This window comes from Carettochelys insculpta, chromosome 3 (assembly GCF_033958435.1).
Source record: "Carettochelys insculpta isolate YL-2023 chromosome 3, ASM3395843v1, whole genome shotgun sequence".
NCBI lineage: Eukaryota > Metazoa > Chordata > Testudines > Carettochelyidae > Carettochelys > Carettochelys insculpta.
In genome coordinates this window covers 104580292-104600611 of record NC_134139.1, presented here as the reverse complement: position 1 = coordinate 104600611, position 20320 = coordinate 104580292, and the positions used below count along the sequence as shown (strand labels likewise).

At 43.9% G+C, this 20320-nt stretch overlaps 1 protein-coding gene and 1 long non-coding RNA gene across 4 annotated transcripts in view; one reads left to right on the top strand and one right to left on the bottom strand.

Moving 5' to 3' along the window:
* PDE7B (phosphodiesterase 7B) overlaps nt 1-20320 on the top strand; it is a 296173-nt gene that overhangs the window by 166288 nt on the left and 109565 nt on the right. The gene's annotated exons all lie outside the window — the stretch shown is intronic.
* LOC142010408 (uncharacterized) lies at nt 15510-17038 on the bottom strand. Its single transcript, XR_012644786.1, has 3 exons — nt 16774-17038; nt 16307-16599; nt 15510-15787 (listed from the first exon to the last, which is right to left on the bottom strand). It is a non-coding gene; the product is annotated as an uncharacterized LOC142010408 (long non-coding RNA).

Here is a 20320-nt window from a genome sequence, read left to right as displayed (position 1 = left end):
CAACAATCTCTTCTAAAGACCTCATCGCACACTATGGATTAGTTGAGTAGCAAAGGGCAGAGCATGTGACATGCTAATGAGCTTGGGAATGACTGGATGTAGCCAGTCATCTGTGGCTCATCATGAAATATTCCTGTTTAAAGCCATATAATAAACAAGGTGCTTAGTTCATTTTTATTTTGGGAGGGTGTGGGGAGAGAAAAATCTGTCATCTCAAGAGAAAATGTAAATCCTTCCACCTCAGCTGACTGGGAACCCCCAATGGCTTGTAAATTAGAAAACATCTTTCTGCAAAGGTTTTTTGTTGGGCAAAGGAAGGGAATAGTCTGCTGTATTCAGTGTGTAATAAATGAGATGGGGAGGCCGTGGAACAAACTGATGGGATTGTGAGGTTTGTGCGGCAAGAGGGAACTGAATGCTCAGAGGGATGGATTTTGGTCAAAGAGACGTGAACTGATGATTCATCCACCACATTTTGCATGCAAGTAGTGCTGGAAATATTCAAAAAAGCCACCAAAACAGAGTAAAATTAAAACATGTTCAGTGTAGCTTGTGTTTGTTTAATGAGCGAAGTTCTGCTGAATGCACCTGTGGGTGTGTGTTTAAGAAAATGGGGTAGTGGAGAATTGGGAGGGGGGGATAGTGAAAGAAATGTAACATTTTTTAAAACTGTAAAGAATAGATTATAATCTTCATGGCCCCTGATTCCTCCACCCACAGGATGTGAGTAATTCCCATTAACTCAAATATATATCACTAACATCCTGTGAAAGGCAAATCTAGATTTATGGTGCCCATTGTACTGTGTTACACCAGGGTAAATGCAGACTAACTCCAGAGCACAGATGATTTACACCACGTGAGAGAACTACATGATTCCATACTGTTTTCTTCCTTCCCCTTCCCCCATGCCTACAGCAGTTGTCATGGTGGCTTCCCATTTTGTTCAGCGGTAGGTTCTTCCACGGGGGACTGTATGTGGTGAAACCTGTAGAAGTCTTTCCTGTCAGGGGGAATCTACCCACTAACTCAAAAATCATCTACCTTTCTTACCTTCTCTCTTTCCCACAGTCATTTAGAATTATCAGTTGCATGAAGCACTCTCATACTTCCATCTTGAAAATCTACCAGTGCCAGAATGGATGGTGAGGCACCATGGTACACACATTGCTTATTTTTTGCCTCACACAGAGAACCTTGATTTTTGTGGGTCATCAGATAGCTTGTTAGGCTATGTCTACTCTACAAGATAAATTCGAATTTAAGGCAGTTAGCTCAATTGTACCAAGTGACTGTCTTCAGTGTAAATACCATTAGCTCGATTTAGGGAGCACTAATATCATATGATAAGTGTTGAAACCAGGTGGGTGTAGTGTCAAATTCAAATTTAAAAGCTCGAATGAAGGTCAGTGTGGAAGTGCCACGTCTTAAAACTGAATTCATTAGCCTGCAGAGGTGTTCCATATGTACCCCACAATTCTCCACTCTCTCTGCTTCCATCTCCAATGATCTCCAGGTGCATAGGAAGTAGGTAGCAGGAAGCCCGCAAATTTGAATTCGGCACCAGGAAGCCCATGGCTGTGGGGCCATTCTTGTATGAGAGACTGAGAAACTTCTTTCTTTGTTTGCTATCAGTGCTGTGAGCACATCTGCCCATTCAAAATAGCCCTAACACAGAGTTCATGGCTCTGTCTCTACCTCTGCGAGCTGAGCACTCGGATTTTTTTTTTTAACGCTGATGCCAGCCCCTGCCCCACCACACCACATGGCAGCTAAGCTGTTGGGGCGGGGGGGCATGCACAAAAGAGACCGAGAAACTTCTTTTCTGACATTTACATTTGTTCAGGGTAGTTGGTGTCTTTCCTGCACCCCACCGCATCATGTGGCTAGTCCCCGACCCAATAAAAGGACATGCCTGATGTTCAGTGCAGACCATGCTGCCAGGCAACACCATGTCCTGGCTTGTGCATAGTGAGGGGTCCAAGGCGGGGGAAAGAGTTACAGTGACTTTCTGTAAGCAGAGGGAAGTCTCCCACTGCAGCTAAGATTTTCAATGGCTTGCTGCCACCAGGGAGACCATTTCAACTGGCTCTGCGGCCATGGGTCCCACACACCATACAAAAAGATTTCCAGGGAACAATTTCAACTGGCCCATCATCCTCCATGGATTGGAGGATGATGGAGGATCTCCATGGGATGTGGGGGTCTGGCAGCCTGACAGTCAATGCTGGTCCACCACCTGAGCACCAGCACTTGTTGAAATTTGATGAGCCCCATCCCCCATGTTGGACAGCTCTTTGTAGCGTAGTGGGAAGCCAAAAATCTTTTTTGTAACATTTTCTATCCTCTTTCTTCAAGCTTTGGCTACCTTAACATGGGGAAGAGTGGGTGGAGGGTCAGTTGAGAAGAAACAGACACTGTAAGCCCATTGCAAACACCTGCTTTTTTTTTTTTGTAAAATCTTTGATATTTCAGTTATGAATTATAGAGATTTCAGCCCCATCCCATTTTGGAACCCCAAAATCTTTTCTCTAACCCCCTTAACACAGGGGAGAGTGGGTGGAGGGCCAGTTGAGAAGACACAGACTGAAGAGTGATCCCAGAAGCTGTGTAATGGACAGGCAAGCCAAAACCCTGCCTCATAACGTCTCCTTTTTCGTTTTGTTTTGTTTTTTACTATCCTACTCTTTCTTCAAGCTTTGCATTGTTCCTGTATTATTTTCAGGGATCATATATACTCAAGGGTGGAGGGACAGTGGCTGGAGGGCCAGTTGAGAAGACTCAGACTGCTGCTGCTTTTTGTAAAATCTTTGATAATTCAGTTACAGCTACAGTAATAAAAAGCAATTCAGTTGTAGAAGCAAGAGATTTCCGTTGTATTGGTGATCTTTGTTAATGCCCTACTTTTCCTTCCTTCCTATTGGAAAAATGGCCATTTGCTTTCTACAGGAGGGGAATGAGGGCAATGTAATGTGGGAAGATGACATCACATACCCACAACCACTTGCAGGGCATTTTTTTCCCATCCTACACCAGCAAAAATACCTAGAATGCTACAGAGCTGAGGGAACTGTGGGATAGGTTCCCAAAATGAACTGCTGCAGTAGTTGATGTTTGGCGATTGAGTGTGGGAGTAATAAGTCAACTTTGTGGGGAGCCTGTGGGAAGGTGAGGATATGCCAATTCGAATTTATAAAACACAGTGTTACAAAGCAGCAACGAAGGGTCCTGTGGCACCTTATAGACTAACAGAAAAGTTCTGAGCATGAGCTTTCATGAGCACAGACTCACTTCATCAGATGTTACAAAGTCGATTTTAATAAATTTGAATTTATCTTGTAGTGTAGATGTAGCCTAAACACATCAAAAACATGTCAGCTGCTGGATACCCAGCTTCGTAACACTTGCCAAATTAAGGGTGTTTTCATTTAAGAATTCTGACCTGTACTCATAGCAGCTCATCCAACATTATGTCATGTCATCTGAGGTTACATTTTCCCTGCCATAGTTATGAGGTGAACTAGGCGGAAGTGAACAAAAACAAGAGAAAGCTGGGATGTTTTGAGGGAAAGGGAAGGTCTCAAGTGTGGAGGTGCCACAGTTAACATGGGCTGAACACAACCTCCCAAACTAAGCCTGAGTAATCATTCTAGAATTCTGGACCTTAAATCCTGGACCCCTCAATAAGAGATCCTCCTCTGAGTCCTACAGCTCTTGGGGGCCCTCCATAGCAATTAAGGAATATGCAGGATCTGGATTCCCACCCCCTCCCTTTACAGTGTTTGCTGTACATTACATTATTGTATGAGATGATTAATCTCTGGTGAGATATTTTCCTTCAGAAAATTTGAAAGACGATCATTAGCAGGCTCTTGCCAGCTTTAAGAGTCATTGTGATGATATCTGCTGTGTTTGCAGACCTTGCCTCACCTCCCTTCCCCCAGCCAGTTGCTGCTTAGGAAATTTTTCATCCAAATCTCTGTCCACATTAACACAAACCTGACCACCATATGATTTTTGGAGATGAGTGTTTCGCAGCGGCAAAACCACATTAAGCACAGCTACATTACCTCTCTACCAAAATGCTAATTATAATTAAGAACTAGAGATGGTGAAATAATGAACTATAATTAATTTGAGGACTGAGGGGAATGGTAGAAGTAATCATTATTCAAAATGTTGGCAGTTGATCAAATCAGAACAATATTTATTTGCAAATAATATAGTGGAAGAAAAGTGCCAAGATGTCATAGATTCATCATTTGGACTGAATAACTCAGCCAGCTCTAACTGACACCGTGATTGCGAGAGACCTTCTCCTACCCAGCATGGTCTGAACACAGTTTAAATTTTTGGCCTACAGAAGGAAGCTGTATTACCCAGTTTTGAATTGTTCTCATTTTTGCTGCCCTCGCTTAATGTTCTGCGTCACTAACTTTTCTTCCCTTGGGTCTCTTGCTCAGGCCTTGTCTAGGTGATTGAGTAATGAGCACTTTGGGGATGTGGTTTCTAAATTGCACTAATGTGTTGTACATTAATTGGTCTGTGTAGATCCAGTTTGTGTGCACCGAATGGTCTCTAGTGCACTTTAACATAATTTCAAATAACAATATGCTAAAGCACATTAGAAAACATTCAGTGGGCACCAGCAGGTCTACACAAACTGCACTGACATGCTGCGCTTTAATTTATTTATAAATTACACCCCAGTACAGCACATTGTCCCACTGTGTAGACAAGCCCTATCACTCACATGGACGTGACATCTCCTGAGAGAAGTTTGTGTTATATTTAGGGCAGGTCTACACTAGGCAGGTAAGTCGACTGTAGATACACAGTTCTTGCTATGGCAATTGCGTAGCTAGAATCAACGTATCTGCAATCAACTTATCTGACCGTCCACAAAGAGGGAGGTCAATGGGAGATGCGATATTAAGGAGTACAAGGGTCGACTGCTGACTCCAGATAGTTTGATTTCGCGCATCTCTACCTGGCGCACAAAATTGAACTCCAGAAGATCAACACTGACCAGGCCTTCCAGGCTCCAGTGTTTGTGTGTTTCTGAAATGACTTCAGGAAGCCTCCCTTCCTCTCTCATTCTACTTCTCACTACAACTGTCCTCTCAGAACTATAGGCCCTGATTCACGCATGCTGCATGCTTCATGCTCATCACTTACAGAGGAGTGTGCCTCATGTGGAGCAGAAGAAGAATAACTGGAGACACCATCAATGACTTCTTCCAGGCCATGCCATGCCAAAGCCTTCAGCTTAAGATAATTTCCACTTCTCATTGGTTTGCCCAGGACTTCTCTGTCTCTGAAGCCAATAATCTTCTCTTCCTCCACTGAATCACTTTCAGATTTCACATCATTGCCTATAGAGCCCTAAATACATCTGACCCTGGTTATTCAAATTTGTCTCATCACATCCCCCCACCTGCAACTGTCTCTGCTGTGCCAATGATGCCAGCCTCAGCAACCCACTTGTCTGCTCTTCCCACAAATGTGTCAGCTCTTCATTCTACACTGCCCTCTCTGCCTGGAAGCTCCTTTCTGAGGTAGTCCACAAAGCCACCAATCTCTCCTCCTTTAAATCTTGCTTGATGACTGACTTCTTTCCTGAAGCCAAAGAAACATTTTCCCCAGCTTTCTGCTTAATCCCTTTGTCCATTTATTTCACCAGAATCAAATATTTTTGTCCCACTGTGTTGTGTGATATTATTAATATTGTCCCAACCATCCTTCCAGCCTCACCCTGTTGTTACTTCTTTGTTCAATCATGTCCAATATGAATTCATAATCTCACCTGGTCAGGGATCCTGATACACCTTTCGGGTACCACTGCAATCATTAGTCGTTGAGAAGGGACCCTCCCCACACCTTTGGGGGCATGGCTATGCTAATTATGCAATTAGATCCTGAGAGCGCAGCATTGAAGTCGACAGGAATAGAAGGTGCTCAGCACCTTACTAAATTAGACCCTTTAATTCCCCCCATACATACTTAAAACGTAGATAGTTCCAGTGTTTTGTCTCAGCATTAGTCTTGTTCGTTAACTTTTCCTTGGACTGAAAACAGCTTCATCTGTGCACCACGGAGATACGCATTGCAGGCAGGAACGCTCCTTGCTACATCCATTTGTGAACAAAACAGAGAACACTGAAACTTGTAAAATGTGTTACATTTTCTGGGGACAAAGAAAATGAGTTTGCTCGAATCAAGGCTAGCTCAGGGCATTTAACTCATGTTCTGGCCGTGAAAGTGCATTCAGTCAATATGAACATTTACTGTGATAGAATTACAAACTCTTTGGAGGAATGGAATGTGTCTTTCTACATTTTGGTAAAGTTACAGCAATGTACAAAAGTTTATTAAAAACGATGAGGAACCTTTACTGCATTTTTTTTCAATGTACAGCTGATTTAAAGCTACAGACCAAATTCAAGGGCCTCTTTTCACTTTTTTACTCCATTTTTGGGCTCAGTACCTGGGCAAAACTTCCATTGATTATGAAGGGAGATTAGGAAAGTAAGAACTAGAACTGAGCAAACAATGGAGGGGAAAATTATATGCAAATATTTTCACAAATTCTGAATGGCTTTTCAGTTTAGTCATGCTGGCACCCAATTTTTGTTTGCTTTCCCATGAACACTTGTGCAAACTGATTTTTGTTTGCAGGAGTGTAGAGAAGTTCTTTGGACAGCTTCTAAACAGTGCACACACACAATAGCAGAGAGGAAGTGAAGATGAATATAGTACTCAGTTGAAACTCCAGGATGTATTTAGGTGGACAGAATGTAATTATCCAAATAGGATTTTGGTCAGGGCCTGGAAGTTAATAGTCTTGCTGCACCCCAAAAACAAAAATAAAAACAAAAAAAGTGAGAGTGCATTTCATATGTCAACTCAGAGCACCTACTTAAAGAATAATCTAAACATTAGTAGGCCAAATCCTTGCATGGAAGTTTGACTTTGCAGCTCTCCTTTGTTTGCCTATGCTGAAGGAAGAATAGGAGACACTGGATGTGGCTAAATTAGGCCACAACTTTATTTTTGAATGTCTGGGAATACCATGTCAGATAAAAGTATATACTTCAGATAATTCCATTATCATTTCAATATATACCTGGGTCCTACAGAACACCCTTTTGCCCATCCTGGTCCCCAGCCAACCCACTGCTGGGACCTCATGGTTCCCCCCTCTTAAATGAGGGTTAAGGAGGGCTACAAAGGGGATGAGGTTGGCTTCCTCCCACACCAGTTGTAAGATCCATGGATTTCCCCGTTCTGTTTCTTTTTAGAAAATACATCTTTTAAACGTGTACCAACCCTTTCCCCTTTATTATACCATTCCTCTAACTCCTTCCAGCCTCTGAAATCTTTCAAACCAAGCCTCCAAGGATAACCCCATCAGCACACTGAAACCAGGGACTTCTACAAGGTAACATGACAGTTCACAGAATATGTTTAAGAAGTAATTTTTATGCATCTGTAAACTGGCTCAGATAAAAACCTCCATGTGGTCATCCCTAATTCAAACTTCTTGGGGATTTTGAAAAACTTACGTTGACTTCATTTTATTTCATCGTTTATTATTTTCATACACCTAAGCATGTCCTGCTTCTCTCCAGAAGCAGAAAGGAAAGCATCATAATACAGGACCAACACTGTTCCTGTAGTCTGGCCTTAAAGACGCAGATCTCTAAAAACCCAACAAGAAAGTCTCTTCTGAAATTTCCAGCTGAAGGCCCCAATCATCAAAGCATTCATGTATGTGATGAACCCTTTCAGCAACGAATTTAAGCCTCCTTAAGTTAAACTAAGGTTAAGCACATGTTTAAATACATTTCTAACCCAGGGGTGTCCAACTTTTTTTCATCAGGGGCCACATGGCAATTTTTTACGTGTTCTGGGGGCTGAACACAAAATAGCCCCAAACCACCACCACTACCTGTCCCCAGGCTTAATCTCCCTTGCAGTCTCAATCTGCCCCCCACAGCCCAAGATTAATTTAGCCTGGAGCTCCACGTGCTGGCCCTCCTCCCGCTCCTCCCCCCACCCCCAGCTGCTTTTTCACCAGGCCGTCTCCTCTTCACCACAGCTGTGCAGCTCCCCCCAGCCCTTCTATTCCCCCCATGAACATCGTGGCAGGGGCAGCTCCCAGCGCCCTTCCATGCTGAAAGAATAGGACTCAATTTAATTGGTTTAATAGCTGGATCCCTCCTGCTGGCCATTAAACCAATTACATCAAATTCTACTCCAGTGTTTCTCAACCTTTTTTATAACATACCCCCTTTTTTAAAAAAAAATTAAGTACCCCCACCATGCACAATTTTCAGACATGCAAAATCCCTAGTACCCCCTCCCCTCTCCTCCAGAGCCAGGCAGCCCTAGCTCCCTGCTTTAACCCAATCCTCCCTCCCTCCGTGCCGGACAGCCCCACCTCCCCACTTAAAACCAATCCCCCTTCCCATCCCCCAGAACCAGGCACTCCAGCTCCCACCCCCCACTTTAACCCAATCCCCCTTCCCATCCCCCAGAACCAGGCACTCCAGCTCCCACCACCCCACTTTAACCCAATCCCCCCCCTTCTCCAGAGCCAGGCACCCCCATCTCCCCACTTTAATTCAATCCTCCCTCCCCCAGAGCCAGACCTGCCCTCCTGTTATAATCCAATGCCAGCAACTCACCAGAGCCGCTGCTGGCACTGCCACCACCATCACCACAGCTCCGCACTTCTCCCTCCATGTGTTTGGATAGGGACACATGTGCAGAGTAGCACACAGCACTCCCATGGCGCTGAGCATTTTATTGCTCAAAGAGCCGCATGTGGCTCCAGCGCGTGTACCCCCTGCTGCATCTTTCTGCCCCTGCCACGCTGTACAAGAGCTGGAGGAGGCATCAGGTGGTATAAGTGGCAGCTGCAAATGGCTCCTTAAAGAGCCACATGTGGCTCAGAGCCACCCAACTACCTTTTAAAAAAGGTGCCACTGCCAGCTCCATGGGCCAGATAAAAAGGCTCCTCAGCTTGAATTCTGTCCCCCAGGCCACATGTTGAACACCCTTGTTCTGATCCAATATATTTTGATAAAATAGCTCAGCTTTCAAGATATCCTCATCAATGTCCCCATAACATACCAGTTTACAAAACATATTTCCATCTGCCCTTGCTATTGTTACAAGTAATCCCTAAGATCACTGTTTTTGAAAGAGAAAAGGGGTGGGGAGCGCTCTCTCTGCTTTTTGAGTATTAACCTTCTGGTTGTGACAACATCTTGTGTTGAGGCACTGTCACCATGCCTTTGTGAGTCACAGCTGAGAACACCAAAGTCAGGTCACACTGCTGAGAATAGAGAAAACACATACTAAACCAGCCACAAAAGTAAACTTCTTTCTCACCATACTGGCTAGCAAGAAGTCATAGAAGCAGTTTCCTGGTCTGACTTTGTATCACCCCACCTCATACACACACACCAAAAAACCCCTGGATTTAAATATGAGTGGCCCTTTACAATCTCTTTTACCATCTAAAAGATTCTTTTGATCTCAAAGGACCAGACACATACCAAGATCAGTATGTATCTTAGATCTTACCCCAAAACCATGTTGTTGCCCATCCTTCAGTGTCTAAAATCTAAAGGTTTGTTTCTAAAAATAAAGAGAGAAAGAAAGGTGAAAGCTGAAATTGGTCGAAGGAGTCAAATACATACATTAATTATAAAGGTCCTGGTTCAGGCTTGTAGCACTGATGGAAAAAGCTGCTGGCTTAAGTCAAGTCTGCGGTTGCTTCCAAATTATTGGAAGGACCTCAGTCCCTTTCTTAAAATATTTCCATTATTGTAAGTCCATAGTCTAGATGTTTGAGTAGGAAAGAGGCAAAATGGAGGTGTTTCCAGGGTGTTTTATAGCTTCTGCCATGTGGAGGGATTCCCAGTGTTTTGACTGTGAGACATTACAGGGAAAGATGAACTATGATGTCACATGGCAAGTCACATGTCCATGCATGATTCGCTTAGTCATAGCAGAAGCCATTACCCACGCTCTCGTTTCAAGGACACAGGAAAGTCTGTTGGGTGCAGGTGGGCATCTTTCCTGGTTAACTGTGAGCTAAGAGTTTCTTCATGGGTCATGCAACTTGAATAGTCCCTTCACAGTGTGCTGTTTAAATACCTCATGGGTCTTACCACAAGGGCCAATCATTTGAAATGCAGGTACACAGCCAATATTCATAACTTCATATACAAAAATGGTACATGTAAATCATAACCTTTCTACAGACACCCTGCATGCCACATTTTGTACAAGATTTGTTGCAAATACATGAGTGGTTGTATGGTTCAAATACACATTTGAATCAGATAACATTACAGACACTTCCATTGTACAGCCGATGGGCAGTTGCACATTCTGTTTCACAGTTTCACAAGGTGAAGCTCCTCTGGCCCGGCCCTGCCCAGAAATGCATGCCCAGCTAGAGGATGTTTCCCAGTAACAGCAGCAACGACCTGTATGCACAGAGGGAAAAGGGAGGAAGGAGAGGGGCATGTTTAGTGGTTTTACAGCAATGGAGCAGAAGAACCCTTAGTGATTTCTAAACGTTATTTTAGTGTAATTTTCAGACATGCTGTTTGTAATGTGTTGTCAGAAAACGGAATTTTTAAAAATCAGTTATTAGAAGTTACCAGGATCCCTTTAAGTTCTGTTGCACAGAAACAATTCACAAAATGGGGACATCATGAGCCTGATCCAAATCCCACTGAAGTCAGACGTAGCCTTACCATTAACTTCAATGGGCTTTGGATCTGGCCCAAAGTATTCATTTGGACTTTTATGCCTAGTATTGCAGGGTGGGTGGTAAGAAGCTTGGACAGCTTCTGAAGAGGCTGGTGTGCTCCCTTCCAGAGACCTCAGGCATGCAGCACGAGTTTGCCCTTTTCACTTTCCCTTAGGAGGGTGCAGAATGTTTCCATCTCTGCCTGGCCAACAGAGGAAGAGTTGTTAGGAAGGGGAATTCTCTCTGCTCCTCAGAGTAAAGCAGCGGTCTCTTCTCTCCAGCTGAGCCCACCCCTCGTATGGGCAGCCCTACAAGTGTGGCCAAGGGAGGACTTGCCTCTCCGGGTGCCCTTTGCTCACAGCTGTGTAAGTGCTGGAAACAAACAGGTACAGCTTTGAAAAAAGAGAGATGTGTTTTGGAGAGCTCTGAGAACACTGGCTGCCAGTACCCTGTGAACAGGGAATGATACCTTCATTCTGAGCTGATTAAGTGTTCTTTCCAGACTTTGGATGCCTTTGTGAGTCTGGCTAGTTCAGGCAACTGAGAAACAGAATATTCTAAATCACTCTGATTGAGAAGATAATTCACAATGTTATTTGAACCTTACTCTTGCATGAACCTGTGACACATAGTCACTTTCTAGTCTGCCGGAACTTACCGTATATGGCTCAAAAGTTTTGGTTTGCTTTATTTTTTTCCCATCCAAAAGGTATATGTTACAGAGACACACCAGATAGCAAGTGTCCTGTAGTAGCTGGGATAAATACCTGAAAACCTCAATTAGAGGGTGTTACTTGGAGTCCTTTGAATTTTTGATAGTGGGTAAGGGCCTGAAATGTCAAGTGTTTAGTCCATCTGGACTATATATATGGACCAAATTCCTGTTGGCTGCATCAGTGGGTTTGTTCACTCTAGGACTGCAGAATTTGGCCCTTTGGGGGTTGTTTGAACCTTCTAATTCTTTTTTTTTTTCAGACTCATTGCAGAGAAACCCTCAGGTGCTATCTAAATCATTCCCAAATCATTCCCAGTGTGTTCACAATTTATGCTGGAAATCTCATAATTACAAGGTTTCGTGTAAAACTGTTAGTATTTCGGGCTTTCAGGAACAACAATAGAAATACCTCAGGAACAGCTGCTTCCACAGTAATTTAGTACTTCTGTTTCTGGTCCCCAGTGGGACTGAGAGGTACAAAGAAAGTGGGTGCGTCTACACTAGCCAGCTACTTCGAAGTAGCCAGCACAATGTCAAAATAGCACGCATCGTGTCTACACACACCTTGCACTATTTCAACGTTGAAATCGATGTTAGGCGGCGAGACGTCGAAATCGCTATTCCCATCCGAAGATGCGACTAGTGCCCTACTTTGACATTCAACGTCGAAGTAGGGCGTGTGTAGACAATCCACATCCCGCTACTTCAAAATAGCGGGGTCCTCCATGGCGGCAATCAGCTGAGGGGTTGAGATGTGCTGTCCAGCCCCTGCAGGGCTCTATGATCACCGCACACAGCAGCCCTTAAAGCACCATGGACCCGGATTTCCTGTGTCAGGAAGCTGAGAGAGAGATGGGGAAGTCTGAGGGAGAAAGAGAAGAAATACGTTGGAGGAACTTGGAATGGAAAGAGTGGGGGACTTGAAAGAATTAGGAGGGAAAAAGAGGTTGGAAAGTATGTGAGAAGCTCACTGGTAAAGTGGTGTGAAAAGATATTTGAGGAAACAATAGAGAAGAGGCTAGAGAACCATTGGTAGACCGAAGGGGGAAGTAGAAATATGTTGGTAATTTGGGGAGGGAGTCCTGTGGTCTGAAAAGCTTGATGAGTTAGTTTTAAGTCAAGTGAGAATCAGGAGCTCTCAGGACATTTAACTGTTTTTCAGGCACCAAATGCCTGGAAAAAATGGGAGTACACTGGCCTTTGGTTTTTGTTTGCCATGTTCGTACATGGTTTTGAATTGCAGAATTTAAAAAAGTGAAGGAGAAATGGTCTCTTATCTACCCTAATTTGGATTTGTGAGACGGAAAGGAAATTGTTTTACCCCATGATGATGAGCCCTCACTGATCTGCCTTTAATCCTATCAGCATGAAGAGTGGGGAATTTTTGCTTCTGTCGGTTGTCCCAGGGCCTGTAAATCAAGTCTGGAGGCTTGAAGAGGAGGTGAGAGAAGGGAAAGAAGCCAAAAGCAGAGCAGCAAAGAAGAGAGAGCAGTGGATAAGGAGACCAGCAAAGGGAATAAAGAGGAATAGTTGTTTCTTTGGCAATGTGCGTTCTGCTTACACACCACATTGTTCACTTTCTTAATAAAACAAAAAGCAGTCAAGTAGCACTTTAAAGACTAACAAAATAATTTATTAGGTGAGCTTTCGTGGGACAGACCCACTTCTTCAGACCATAGCCAGACCAGAACAGACTCAATATTTAAGGCACAGAGAACCAAAAACAGTAATTAAGGTTGACAAATCAGAAAAAAAATTATCAAGGTGAGCAAATCAGAGAGCAGAGGGGCAGTGGGGGGGTGTCAAGAATTAGCTTAAGCCAAGTATGCAAAAGAGCCCCTCTAGTGTCCCAGAAAATTCCCATCCCAGTTCAAACCATGTGTTAATGTGTCAAATTTGAATATGAAAGAGCGTTCAGCAGTCTCTCTTTCCAATGACCAGTGGTGTTCTGTTCTTGTCTTTTTTGGGACTATCTTGGAGGAGCTGGTCTCTGGGTATTCGTCTGGCCCTGTCGATTTGTTTTTTTTATTTCTCCTGGTGGGTAATTCAGGTCACTTCCTTAATGCTGCTTTCTTTCATGTTTGCCAGCATCAGCATGAGACAGCAGTGAAAGTGTTTGTACATTTTAAACTCCTGCAGCCTTTCCCACTCCTCTCATGTCTAATAACTTTGGCCATTTATTGGGAGCTGAAATTACAGCCTTGAGTCAAGGGCATGGTGACACAGACAACCAGTTGTGAATTGGCTGGCCATCCCTCTCAAAAACTTTAAAGACTCCCTCCAAAGGTTTCATTTCCTCACTGTTCTTTCCAATTTTGTGCGGTATGGCCAAGCGGGGAGGAAAGGGGACTGCAGTATTTTGAATGTCTGGGCAGGGAGGTGGAATCACAGTGAAAGTATACTTTCACTAAGCTTTCAAAATAACGTGGAGAACCAGGGTGTGGTAATTGTGAGAGCTATATTAGCTTATAAAGGTCCCAGCTAGTATTCCCAGTAAGCTGTGTACTTGTGTGGCACCTCTGAAGAGATTCTGATGGCATACAGCTGATTAGCACTGCAGTCACAGCTAGGTTTTTGGTTTCTACTGGTGATGCACTTTGGCACATGCCTCAGTGTACATAAAACATCATTGTGCACAATTTATTACTCCATCCTAAACTCACTCCAGTCCATATTTTGCCCCTTGCAATTAACTCAAGTCACTCTCTAAAGGCTTGAGTCTCTAAGACCCTCTTCCAAGCCAAAGCTCCAAACCAGTACTCCATCTCATCCTCCCTGACCTATAGGCCACCTTTGATACAACTGGCTGTGCTCTTCTTGGAATCCTGTCTTCTGTGACTTTGTCGTCTTCTAATTTTCCTGCCACCCAAATCATTCACATCCTTTGGAGGATTCTCCTAATTTGCCTTCCAACTTTTTGTGGGGATTCTACAGGGCTCTGTCCTGAACCTCCTTCTCTCTAGGTAACCTCATCTGCAAACACAAACTCAGCTACCATCTCTGTGCTCACCATTCACCTCTCTGCTACAGGCCTGTCTGCTTTTGCACAGATTAAAATTCTGGCTGGTGTCTTTGACATCATCTCACCAAATTCAATTCAAACTCAACGTAGCTAAAACAGAGCTTCTAATGTGCTCCCCTCCCACAAAATAACCCCATAACTATCCACTTTCTCGATAACTGTGGGAACCATTAACATCCTGCTGGTCATTCAGACCATAATTTGGTTGTCCTCTTTGATTCAGACCTCACTATGCCAGACTGTGTTTCAGTCTCATAGACTTTTTTTCTGCAGAACATTTTTAAGATAAGGCCTTTCTGATCAACCCGCTCAGCTAAAACACTGATCCAGGCTTTCATCTTCCTGATTACTGCAAAACTCTTCTGTCTGTCCTTGACACATCCAGCCTGACCCTGCTCAGAATTCTCGTGCAAAGATAATTTGCCTAGCCAGCGTTACCCCACTCTTTGTGTCCTTCGAGGGGCTCCTCTTTCTCTGTTGCATCAAACATATAAGATACTTGTCTTCATTTTCAAGGCCCTATGCAGTGTATCTTCAATCTGCCTATCATCTCTCCTTCATTATCAACGTGTTGACTGATGCCTCCAATTGGCCCATGATGCCAATCTCCTTCACTTGCTTGTTAAATTGTAAACAAGCACCAATGTGCTTTTTCCTCTGGTGCTCCTTGTGCTTGGGAGGAGTTGTTCATAAACCTCTTCAAAGCTACCTCATGGGCCTCCTGTGAACCTTCCTCTACCATAATGCCTACAAAAGCTAGGCAGCTAATGTGCTGAGGTGTCTGCTTGTCAAGTGGACCAGTATAGTTTCATTGCACTCCTTCACTCATGTGTCTGTATCCATTTGTTGTCTTCATGGCTTGTACGGAGGGCTGGTCTGCACTGACAATGTAAGTCGATCTAAGTTATGATTGTTCGGTTACATAACATACATAACCAAAGCTGACATAGTTTAGATCGTGATGCATGCTCTGTTCATGGAAGACCTTCTCACCTTGCCTTGCCTTGCCTTCTGCCTCTGGCATACTGATGTCCACAGAAGAGCACTCCCCATTAATTTATTGGTTTCTCCACTACTTTGAGGCTTGCTGCGCTGCTCACCGCAGTGCCAGTTTAGCCAATAGTGAAGACAAGCCCTTAGATTGTAAGCGCCGTGGGACAAAGACCCACTTTTGTCTGTGGAGTAAGTTGACTGGCTTCAGAAGAATTTCTCTGGATTTTTATTGGACTCAAGCCCCACACACTAATAAGATTCACCTGCAAAGTCCTGTACACACCTATAAAACATTAAAATAGTGATTAGGCACAACGTGGTTCTTGTGTAAGTTTAGGGTTCATAGGAACAAGAGTAATACAAATAATAACAGGGGTCATTACTACCATCTGTACAATGGTAAGTGGCAGACTATTGATTGGTAAGTCTAGTGGGCATCTATATCAAACCTGATAAATTGACTAATCTAATAATAAAACAAACAGTTTAATGTTTTAGAACATAAAACACACCCTGCATGATACTCTTGTTTGTTCAGTAGGATCTGTACCAAATTTCACTGCCTCAGGGAGTTCAGAGGACCCTGTGTGGAAAAGAAAAATAAATACCTTGGCTTTTCTGCAAGCTCTGATATGAACCCTGTTGGGTCTGCCCATTGAAGCTATGACATTGCAACGGATTTAACTAGCTGGACACAGTGAATATGCATTGTGCACATATTGGAGTCAGGGCTTAAACCTGCATCCTCATGTCCTATAGGCAGCAGTGCACCCCTACCCCGGTGACCCAACATGGAACCTACCTCTGGCAGAACTAGTGGAAGCAGTTTCCCAGGTCTCTGCATGTGTCACAACCTCCTCTACCCCTCATACGATTGCTGAAAAGTCGTGTTTAACTTCCCATGGAAACAATTTTTTAGAACAATGAACTCCGCTTTTTCTGAGTAATCAGAAAGGAAAAACCCTTTGTATGTGCCCAAGCTGCTTTACTTAGTATGGGTCCAATAACGATGAAAAACAACACAGCAGCATTTGAGCCGCACACAGAGGCAGACGTGGAAGGCACAGAGGTCAAATCATAGGAGGTAGTATAAACCTGAAAAGACAAAATACAAGGAAAATATGAATGCCATATAGATTGGTTACAAAAAACAACGCCCCCCCCCACCAAAAAAAAAATCTACAGAAGAGAAATCACAGTGAATCCGTGGGAAATTATAACAATGGAAAAAGCTTCAGAATTAGTTAAAGATGGTCAACAGCAACTTACCTAAGCGAGAAGAGGAGCCAGGAAAAGTAAACAAGACTGAAATGTCGAATTATTTATGTAGTGCCCTATGTGTATAGGACTTTGCGAGCGAATCTCATTAACATGCTGGGATTGAGTCCAACAAAAATCCAGAAGAAGTCTACAGAAGCCAGTCAGATTACACGACAGGGTCTCATAGGTGCTGGAACTTGGAGTGCTGCAGTTTGAAGTTGTTTCCATTATATACCGGGTTTTCAGTTTGTTTCAATGGCTCTCAACATTCCTGCTGTACAAATTGTTCCAGCACCTCGTAAGTTCTCAGTCTCAGGACTGTAGTGGCCATCTTTTCTTTACGGATAGATGGATGGAGGCAGTCTCAAAGCTTTCTCTCCTCTCCCCATCCTCCTCCCCTCCCCGCCTGTACTTGAGTCACCGTATGGAAAAGATTGCTAACCACTGAGTTAAGCCAAAGTAAAACTAACGAGTGGGGAGAATCAGGGCCAAGGTCCCTGCCCTGAGGAATTTAAAATGAAAATAAGATCAAGAGACTTTGGCGGGTGATGGGTATGCACAAGACATCAATATACAAAAGAAGTGGGTTTCTGGCCCTTGGGAAGGCAGATTTTTTAAAGAAAAAAAAGAATGGGGTGTAAAAGCTGTTTTTTTTTTCAGCTTTTGTGTTTGACGATAATGAAGGATGGAAAACAGCCACAACAGAAGCAGGCCTGGCGATTTGGACAGGGAAGGAGAGGGAAAGAAGGGAGCAGCTGCCCTGGTGCCCAGTGATTTAAAAGCATCTGTGGTTCCCAGTTGCAACTGCAGCTTCAGGCCTTTTAAACTGCCACTGGAGTTCCAGGCAGTGCATGCCTGGTGGTGCCAAAGGGCTTTCTGGGGGAGGCTAGCTCCAGCCCCTGCCCCTGCTGCCTGAGACTCCACCCCTTCCATGGTCCTGGAGCTGGTCCCCTTCCCCGAGGCCTGGTAAACTGTCCACCATCCTGGGCAGAAGTTACACTGGAACCGGGGTGGGAGGCAGGGGAGAAATATCACTTTCTTTGGTTACAGATGTTTCTATACATTGAGAAACTAGGGATACATCATGGCTACGTCTCCACTTAGTAAAAAACTATGAAATGGCCATGCTAATGGCCAAATCAAAGAATACTAATGAGGAGCTTGTAGGAATAAGGGGATATCGATGTTGGTGGGGTCCTTTTGAAAAGGACACAGGTGTAGACAAACCACAGCACTTCCAAAGTGCTGTGGCCACCAACATGCAAATGAGGCGCTGAGTATGCATTTCAGCACTTCATTAGTATTCTTCGATTTGGCCATTAGCATGGCCATTTCAAAGTTTTCACTAAGTGTAGACATGGCTTATGGGTAAAAGCTCCCACAAAGCTCCTTTTAGAAATCAGACCAGTAACATCTTCCTGCCCTTGTGTTAATTCAGTGTAGAGCCCCAGATCTGGAAACATGGACAGCTGAGAGGCAAAAAGCAGGTTGTCTGAGCCATAGTCTGTGATTATCTTAAATCATCAATGGCAGGTTCTAAAAGTGTAACCCACTAGCCCTTGCCAAAAGACCTGACTTTCGCTGGGCAGCCTCCATTGCTGGAAAAGATATTCAAGAAAAGCGAGAGGGGAGGGAGAAGGAAATCTGTGCCTTGTGCTGTCTTTGCTTGTTTGTAATAGAAAGAGAGGGGAGTATCACTCATCCACTTGCTTTTTAGCTATTGCCGAGCATGGATGAGTTTGCAAAAGCAGTGGGAAAGACATACAAAAATTTTCAATGCAGCTTAGGGATTGACACAGGTAGGTAGTTGGCTAGGCTGTTAAGAGCTGTTAGACTCTCGTGTGCAGCAGATCAGAAATGAGTTTGTAGACTCAGCCATCAACATATCATAATCCACTCTGAGGAAGTATGAATTATGCATGAGCCACTCTGGGAAGATGTCTGGAACTCACAGTGTTGACATGTCACAGGTGACCTGTGCATTGGATCAGTGGTGGTCTGCTACTGCCTTCTCGCTGTGTGGTACAGTGTTTGGTTTCCTGAGCTGGGAGGGGAGGGAGGCTGGAGATGCACAGATTGAAAGCAGACCTGTGCTCCTGGCTCAAGCTCCTGAGCAGATCTATAATATAATTATACAGAATTAGTCATCTTGGCGAACATGGAATCAAAAGGCTCATTCTTACTTTCTGTGCAGATGTAGACCTTCTCTCCGTGCAGCAGACTACAGCCAACTTTAGGCAGCAGAGATTTGTGCTTCAGTGGCACCTTTCCAAGAGCCAGCAGGAATTTGAAATGGAGCCCATGCCTAAATACACTTTATCTGGGCTCCCAGTGGCAGCTTCCCCCACTGCACTGTAATTCCACTGGAAAGAGGGTAAAATCTTATCTGTCAATTTCTAATTTAAAATGGTGGGCACTTAGCATTCTGGTTGGTTGGAGGTAATCTAAAGGCATACAGCCAGCTTCTGCTGTCAGTTTTGAAAGTGTAAATCCAGAGTCGCTGAACTTGGTGGAGAGACTCCCAGTTACGCTAGTGTAACTGAGAGCAGAATTTTCCCAATGGTCTTTTATGACCCATCCCACACACCTGACACAACTAACATGGTACAAAGTCAACCTCTCCTCCTTTGGCAGCACAAACTAAGTATCTTCCCTTCACCCTGAAAAGATTGTTTTGTAATGGCGGGTAAGTGGCAGCTGGAAAGGATCTATAAGATATTGAAAATGGGGGTGAGTTAGAAGCACTAGCCTACAGTACAGCTGAGACAAGAAACTGTGTGGGGCCACATAGTTATTTACTGAGTCAGCAAACCACAGACCAGCCCAATCTTCCACTCTGCTAATTGAACCAGAGGGGAAACAACTCACCATCTGACCCCAATTTGGCAGCACTGGGCCTTACAAATCAGAAAGCCAACCTTGTGGTTCAAAGGCACTCAGCTACAGCAATGACTCCTCCTCCAAACTCTCTTCATTACTGTTTTATAGCAGCAAAACAAGAGGTGGTTTTATTATCTGTTATTTCAATGCCCTTCTTCCAATATTACAGTAAAACTAAGAATGAAATGACATAGTTGACTGAAAATATTAAGATGAGTTACTTCACACACACGCTATCCCTCATTGCCTGGGTCTGCACTTGCCCCCAGCTTTGAAGGGGGTGTGATAATCAGGGCCACAGGAGATTGCTAATGAAGTGATGCAGTGAATACGCAGCACTTCGTTAGGCTAATTTTCCCCTGGGGTAACTTTGAAGTGTCAAACTTCAAAGTGCTGGTATGCGTGTAGCCGCCAGCATTACTTTGAAGTCCCTTTACTCCTCAAAATTGATACTTTGAAGTTGTCAAGGGGGAGAATTTTCCTAATGAAGTGCTTCATATTCACTGCAGCACTTCATTAGTAATCTCCCATGGCCCTAATTACCATGTCCCCTTCGAAGTTGGGGACAAGTGTAGAGAAGCCCATGAGGTTGCTCAAGAAACAATGCTTAACTTGAGGTTTGTTTGTCTTTTGAGGTACTTTCACTATCCTGGTCTATGTGAACTCTGTGGCATCT